This window comes from Ovis canadensis, chromosome 9 (genome assembly GCF_042477335.2).
Source record: "Ovis canadensis isolate MfBH-ARS-UI-01 breed Bighorn chromosome 9, ARS-UI_OviCan_v2, whole genome shotgun sequence".
Lineage (NCBI taxonomy): Eukaryota > Metazoa > Chordata > Mammalia > Artiodactyla > Bovidae > Ovis > Ovis canadensis.
The window spans coordinates 84373652-84381811 of NC_091253.1; the positions used below are offsets into that span (position 1 = coordinate 84373652).

General features: G+C 44.1%; 1 pseudogene; it reads left to right on the top strand.

Annotated features, from left to right (window-relative positions):
• Positions 1–313: 313 nt before the first annotated feature.
• Positions 314–2075, top strand: LOC138446283 (small nuclear ribonucleoprotein Sm D2 pseudogene; annotated as a pseudogene).
• Positions 2076–8160: the final 6085 nt, after the last annotated feature.

The following is an 8160-nucleotide window of genomic DNA, read 5'->3' on the forward strand; positions in this document are numbered from 1 at the left end:
CACAAAGAGTTGGACACGACTGAGCAACTAACACACACATGATTATCCCAGCATTGTTATGAGGATTAAATGAGATAATGAATGGAAACCACTTAGTGCAAACACTTATTAGGCCTTCCATAAATGTTGATAACGATACAGTAAATTTTCAATAATTATCTCATGCTACATATCTGCGAGTAATGACTCTTGTCTTACCTTTTCTAAGCACCTCTTATAATGACAGTCCTTAAAGATATCCTTTGTAAAAGATATTTAAGCATGTATCTTAAACTCTAATCCAATAAAGCTACCAAAACAAATCTCCTACAATGAAAACATTGATTTTATTTTTGACATATGGATAACTGGAGCCCCCCACTGTCAGGAGAGCCCTAACTATCTGATTTTTTTTTCCATCCAATTCTCAAAACTCCTAGGAGCCTTCTAGGAGTCCTGAGAAGACTCAGGACAATTGGTTAACCCAAGACAACAGAGAGCTTCCCCTGTGGTTAAGACGATAAAGAATCAGCCTGCAATACAGGAAACCCAGGCTCCATTCCTGGGTTGGGAGGATGCCCTGGAGAAGGGAATGGCCACCCATCCCAGTACTCTTGCCTGGAAAATCCCATGTACAGAGGAGCCTGGTAGGCTACAGTCCATGGGGTCACAAATAGTCATGACTGAGGGACTAACACATGACAACAGGTCCCACCCATGTGGCAAAGAACCTGAGCAGCCAGCCCTCTCCATAATAACAGGAGATGCTCTCCAAGAGCGGGATAAGTTGAGATTTCTTGATGTTTCCAGAGTATTCTCGAGTGTCTTCCCCAGATAGAAGCCTCCATCCTCCTCACCACCTCCCAAAGAGCTGAGCCCCCTCTCACTGCCCTTCTGCACCCTGGGAACTCTGGTGCATGGAGACTAGCCAGACCCCCATGGCAGACACCTCATTGTCCCCACTCTGCTCTGCTCTGAGGAAAGGATGGAGCCTGGGAGCCACCCAGCCTCCTCCCCTTTAGAAATCAAAGTCTGAAACAGGCAGTGAAGAGGCTGAGGAAACGGAGGAGACAGAAGTGACCTGAGAGCCACCATGGGCCTTCTCAAGAAACGCAGGGGCGAGACGATCCCAGAGCAGCTGCAGACGCGGGAGGAGAAGGTTAACCCGAGGCCACTCTCCGTGCTCGTGCAGCCGGTCAAGAACAACACCCAGGTGCCCATCAGCTGCCACAACAACAGGAAGCTCCTGGACGCTGTGAAGGCCTCCGATGGGCACTGCAACATGGTGCTGGAGAACGCGAAGGAGAGGTGGGCCGAGGTTTCCAAGGGTGGCAAGGGCAAGAAGTCCAAGCCAGTCAACAAGATCCGCTGCATCGCAAAGATGTTCCTGTGCTGAGTCATCATGGTCCTGTGAGACCCGCTCATCCCTGACAAGGAGGGGCCTCCTCCCCACCGTCAGATCCTGCCCCTCACCTTGTTTATTAAACAAAAACAAAAATACTAAGGAGCACTGATATTCCGTTTAAAACTGCAACCTCTCCCCGACATCTCCAGCTTTATTCCTCTCCATTGTGTTTATCATCTTCTTACATTCTGTTTTACTTGATTTCTTAGTTGTCTGTTTTCCCCTTCTAGAAAATAAAATCCTCAAGGGCAGGGATTTCTTTCTTCTTTGCACACTGCTATATCCTAGCACCTAGACCCTGAAACACTGTAGGCTCTGAAAATACTTCCTAAATGGCTGAAGCAAATGAAGAGTATTTATTGGATTTGAAAGTGGCTCTGCCTTGGACAAGGAAATGGCAACCCACTCCAGTACTCTTGCCTGGAAAATTCCATGGACTGAGGAGTCTGGTGGGTTACAATCCATGGGGTCGCAAAGAGTCAGACACAACTGAGCGACTTCACTTTCACTTTACCTTCTTTTTGACAGATCATAATGGGTCAAAGCTTAAAATTTTCAAATATTATGAGTTTTACCTATGTCCTCCTTGAAATATTATGAAAGTTTATCACAAGCATCTCTAAAAAGTCTGAAGTTTTTAAATGGATGCAAGGCTTAAAATAGTAAATGATACTGTTTTCTTTTTTTTCTTTTATCTGCTTCATCCCCTCCACCAACACCACTGCTTTCCCCCACCCACCCCTGCCCTCCATTGCAACATACACATATACATCTTCTTGGATTTTGCCCCACTTAGGCATCTAGACTGTTTTGTAAATTAAAAAATACCATGATGGAAGGAGGGAGAAAAAAGAGTCTGTTTTTAGTTTTAAAAGCCTAGGCCCTTAAGAAAATTCAGAGCATAGGAAAATCATGAGTAAGGGTCAGATATTTATACCCTCAGACCAGGAAAAGATTTCCCAGGCTGTTGGCGACAACCACTTGTTTTCTGTATCTATGACTCTGTTTCTATTTTGTTAATGGTTTTCTTTCTTTTTTTTTCTATTTTTAAAAAATTTATTTTTTGGTTGCTGTGTGCAGGGCTCTCTCTAGTTGTGCTGAGCAGGGGCTACTCTTTGTTGCAATGCAAGCACTTCTTCTCGCGGCGGCTTCTCTGGCTGTGGAGCACAGGCCCTAGGACACCTGGGCTCCAGTAGCTGAGGCACGTGGGCTCCGTAGTTGTGGCACAGGAGCTTAGTTGCTTTATGACACGTGGAATCTTCCCAGATCAGGGGTCAAACCTGTGTTCCCTGCACTGGCAGGTGGATTCTTGTCCACTGTACCACCAGGGAAGTCCCTTTTTATTTTTATTATTTTAAAAATGTGTACTTATTTATTTGGCTGTGTTGGTTGCAGCATCAGGATCTTGGTTGCAGCTCGTGGGGTTTCCATTGCCGCTCTCCGGCTTCGCTCCAGTTGCGGTGAGCAGGCTGTGGAGTGCGCAAGCTCAGTAATTGCAGCATACAGGCCTAGTTGCCCTGGGGCATGTGGGATCTTAGTTCCCCAGCAGGGGATCTAACCCATGTGCCCTGCATTGGAAGGCAGATTCTTAACCACTGGACCACCAGGGAAGTCCCTGTTTTGCTTTTTAGATTCCATCCACGTTAGTGAGACCGTACAGTATTTGTCTTTCTCTAACTTACTCCAGTCAGCATAATACCCTCTAGGTCCATCCACTTTATCACAAATGGCAAGATTTCATTCTTTTTATGGCTGGATAATATTCCATTGTGTGCGTATGTGTACGTATATACACAGTGCAATATTCTTCATCCATTTGTCTGTTGATGGCCACTGAGGTGGTAATGTTTTACAAAAACAACACAGATATGTGGGATTATGGATTATTTTGTGTGTTCTGTTTTGTGAAAAAAAAAAAAAAAAAAAAGAGAGAGAGAGATGACAAATTTAAATTAATTTGGCTCCAGGCATACTGGAACAAGATTTTGTCAGTGCCTCATTCTCCCCTTTACACTGAGGCTCTTGCAGGACCCAGTTACAAGTCTTACACTGCAGTAGACGTAGCCACAACTAACATAGCTTCCAAAGAGGACAAGTAAAGTGAGCCGCCTGGGATCAGGAAAAGCAGCAGGAGGAGCGGCAGTGAAGTCTCCTTGTTTAAATGTATGTCATGTGTGTTCAGCTCAGATATTTCTATTAAGCTCATATTCTATGTGATTAATACAATTTATAAGGTTTCATAGATACATATAACTATAGTGTTAAACAACAAATTGTGTGGCTACCCTAGACACAACTTCAGAAAATTCACCTTCTGAATTATTCCTTCTATATGACTTCCTGATCCTTTATTGACAGATCTAAAATCCTCATGATTTTAAGTGTCTCTTGCTGATATTTTGCAATAGGAAATCTAGGCTTAAAGAAATTTCTGCCAGGTCATTTACTATTAGTGGTGACTATTTCCCTCATTAAGTTACAAAGGAATGAGGTACTTTAGAACCCAGAAGAAGCCTCCTGAACCTCACTTGGCGAGATTCCGTGATATGTAGGCTACTCATAGGCTAAGGACTTGAGGTTTACTGTATGTGTGATGGAGACACATGAAGATGCCCAAGGAGAAAGTGATCTCTGTGTTTTAAACCCTGCCTCTTAGGAGCTACTTTTATAGCAGTATGAGCAAGGGTTGGAGCACCAAGACTGTGTGAGCAGGAAGTGGGCAGCTGCAGTGATATGAGGTAGAGATTATCAGACCCATAGAGAGAGCTATTAATTGCTGAGTGCCCCATCTGTGTCAGAGAAAAGAGCTCAGTGTTTCTCACTGCTAATCTTCACAATAACTTTGTGAAGGAGTTCTTTTCACAGGTGAGAGAGATGGAGACTCAGAGAGGTTCGTTAACGTTGCCTAAGTTCACACAGCTGCAAAATGTTTGCTGTGGTTGTTCCAGTGGCTAGGTGCTACTAAGCATTCTTCAAGGAAGAGGACAGCCCCACTCAATAGAGAACCGCTACATCCCAAATGCCAAAACTGCCTCTTTCAAGAAATACTGGAGACAATCTTAAAGTACATCTCCCTGCCAGACTGGAGAGAAGTGGGAATGAGAGATGGAATTTCAGAAATAGATGATCCAGAATCTATGAGATGTATTTTGTTATTCAGTTGCCAAGTTGTGTCCAGCTCTTTGCGACCCTGTGGATTGCAGCACACCAGGCTTCCCTATTCCTCACCATCTCCCAGAGTTTGCCAAAGTTCATGTCCATTGAATCAGTGATGCCATCCAACCATCTCAAATGAATGACACTAAGAAGAGCTCACAAAGAGAGAACATTCTGAAAAATCAGCAAACTCAGCATCTAAATGTGGTTTCTGGAGCACCTGGAATCCATCAGCATCACCTGGAATTCATTAGATGCCAAACCTTTGACCCCATCCTAGACCTGCGGAGTCAGAAGCTCTGGGTTGGGGCCAACAACCTGTGGCTTAACAAGCTCTCCGGATGATTCTGATGCACAACCAATTGAGAGAACCATCGAGGGAAGGATTGGGCAGAAAATGAGGAAAACAGTGCAAGAAAAGAGAAGAAATGAGTTTCTGGAAGAAGTGGTCAATGGGGACAAAGGCCGTGGACTCAAGCAGAGCGGCCATTACGTCTGATGAAACAGGATGTTCTCAATGACTTTGCCAGGAATAGTTTTCCACGGATGGGCAGACTGAGGGCTTATCTGGAATAATAAAATAATAATAATAATAACAAAATGGAGAGTAAAAGAAAAGGGAGAGATCGCTAAGTAGCTTTAGAAGGACATAGGGTTAAAGGAGAGTTTTTTGTAAAGAGGACAGAATTATGCTTATATAAGACAAAGGCGAAAAATAAAAAAGAAAGAAAAAAATATTAGAAGCTCAAAGTGACTTACTGTCACATACTGTCGTAAGATCGAGCCAAGTGTTGCAGGTAGCAGGAGCAGGGAAATACTGGTTGAAACAGGACATACCTTTCCAGAAATGGGAATGACAAAGGCAGGGAGAAGTCCAGAGGTGTTGAAAAAGCAAGGACATTTAACACTTAGCATGATGCCTCCCACCCAGCAGGCTCTTGGGACTAAGGAGCCCACTAGTTCCAAACTAAACTTCAGTTTGACTGTTCAGTGGCCATGTGGCCTTAGGCAGAGCAATGGACCTGAGTCTCAGTTTTGCCCATCTGTGAGAGGCCAGATCTTAAATAGAGCTCAAAGGGGCAGGAGTTGGGAAGGAACCTTGGAGAATGGGAAGTTCTGGAACAATTCCTGTGAGGATTGGGAGACAGAGACCAGTAAAAAGAGCATGTTCACAACCTGGTAAAGGGTACATAAGGAGCTTGTGAAACCAGAATGGTATAAAACTTAAAAATAACGTTCCAGCTCTGGACTGACATTCCAGTCCTTCTTATTTTGGTTCAACTTCTGTATACATCAAACAAAAAATAACCCTAAACCCAGGATTGTGTGGTTACTGAGAAAGGAAGAGCTGCTTATAGGGGATTAATTTTATGTATTATTCTTGACTGGATCACTGGGTACCCAGACGATAGTCAAACTTTACTCTGAGAGTTTCTGTGTGGGTGTATTTGGATGAGATTAATATTTAAAAGGGTGGACCCAAGTAAAGCAGACTGCCCTCCGTAATGTGAGTGGGCTTCATCCAATCAGTTGAAGACCTGAATAAAACAAAAGGCTGACCTCCCACAGGTCAGAGAGAGTTCTCCTGCCTGATGGCCTTCGAGCTTGGACATTAGTTCTTCCTCATTCTACTGCAGTGTCTGGCCTTCGGACTCAGACTACGACATCAGCTCTGGAGGTCTGGAACTTTCCAGCCTCCATAACTGTGTGAGCCAATTCATTATAATAAATCTCTTCTCAGAGTTTCCTATTGGTTCTGTTTCTCTGGAGAATCCCCCCAACTACTCTACTGTCTCCCTGCATGATTTCACCATTCATCCCCCTCAGTTTCAGAGAGGATTTGAAAGGGCCGCTTAGCATCATGAAATTTCAGGCAAGCCTTTCAACATGCAAACTGTTCCTTACAGGAGCAAAAGGAGGTTCATTGGAAAGGGGTTCTGAAATGAAGCAAGAATAAGGGAAAACAGAATAAACAGAAGAATTACCAAGGTAAAACAATTAAAAGAGAACCAGAATGGTAAAAGATTGTGACCAAACAAAATAAGGCATGAAAGATATGCAAAGTTATCAAAGAGGGAGTAAAAAAAAGGAAAAATGGAGAAGTCTTGATAAATGTTATTGGGGCCTCACCATTTCAATGTGGAATTTGATGAGTTTGGGGAGACTAAACTGGAGAGTTAACTTTTCCAGGGAGGAGGAACTGAAGCTGTGTGTCTGAGTCTGAAGATAAGAGCCTTCCAAATCATTTATTTCAGAAAAGGAATTCTGAAGCAAGGGCAAACAGCCAATTAAAATCTGTAGCACTTTGGGAAAAGCTCACACTTCCCTTCAACTGAAGTACCTAGTTAGACGGCCCCATTCCAGAACTAACACTAGCAATTCTCAAGCAATCAATTCCTTTTTCCCAGTGGTCACACCTCTCTGAAGTTGCAGTACTTCCTGAAAGAGTTAGGCATGCGATAATAGCTGAGCCAGATGAATACCTTGAATGACTTAAGAGGCAGAGGCAAGAGAGAGGTTAGAGTAGCAACCATTTATATGACAGAGGCATTTTTAAAAATATTTATTCTCTTGGCTGTGCTGGCTCTTAGTTGCAGCATGTGGGATTTTAGGTCTTCGACTAGGGATTGAACCCCGGGCCCCCTGCATTGGGAGAGTGGAGTCTTAGCCACTGGACCACGAGAGACGTCGCTCTGATAGATTTCTGTTAAGTTAAAGAATAGAGAGCATAGCTTCTTCTTTCCCAGCAGAAGAGCAGAATGGATTGAAGCAAAAAGACAACTTGCCCCTGTTATGAATGTGGAAGTGAGACACAGACATATTGGGAAAATGAGAAGGAAACCACAGTGTCCTCCACCCCCACGACCCCTGTTGTCATATGTTGGCTATTGCCAAAGAGCTGCGGAGTTAGCTGGGTATGTAGCCAATAGGATCTAAACAGCCAAGTAATTTTATAAACACATGATGACTAGGAGTTTGAAGAAATTGGTGCAGAAATTCATAGTAAAGTTCACAAATTACTAAACTCTGCCTGGATCTCCATGGACATTTGCAGGATAGCACTGAATCTGTTCGCAAAGCACTCTTAAAAAGTGACGGGGTGGACAGCTTTGGGGTGCAAAGTCCAACATACTTCCTGGCATAGAAAGCTCTCAATAAATCCATGTGCTGGATGAACCCAGCACTGGCCATAAAGGTGACAAACATGATGTAAGAAACAGAGTGACAAACACATGAGTAAGAGCCCTGCTGGGGATTCTTGAAACACGTCAATCAGACCCTACAGTGGTTTCCCTTTGCTATAAGAACTCAACCTAGGTTCTCTGCCGTGGTCTGCAAAACCCTACCTGGCTTAAAACTGTTGACACCCCCCCTCTGCTTAAGCTCTTGGTCAGAAGCTGTGCTGGCCTTGCTATTTGAACCCTCTGGGTGCCTTCCCTGCAGGGACCTTTGCATCTGCTGTCCCTCCAGCCAGGGATGGCCTTCCCCTAGTTCTACGCAGGCCCAGTGTCTTCTAGGGCAAGTCACCACCGTATTTAAAGCAGCTCTCCTCACCCCTTCTCAGCCCAGGTCACTCTCTCATCACCTCACAAGGTCAGAGGTGAAAGGCTGCACTTGAT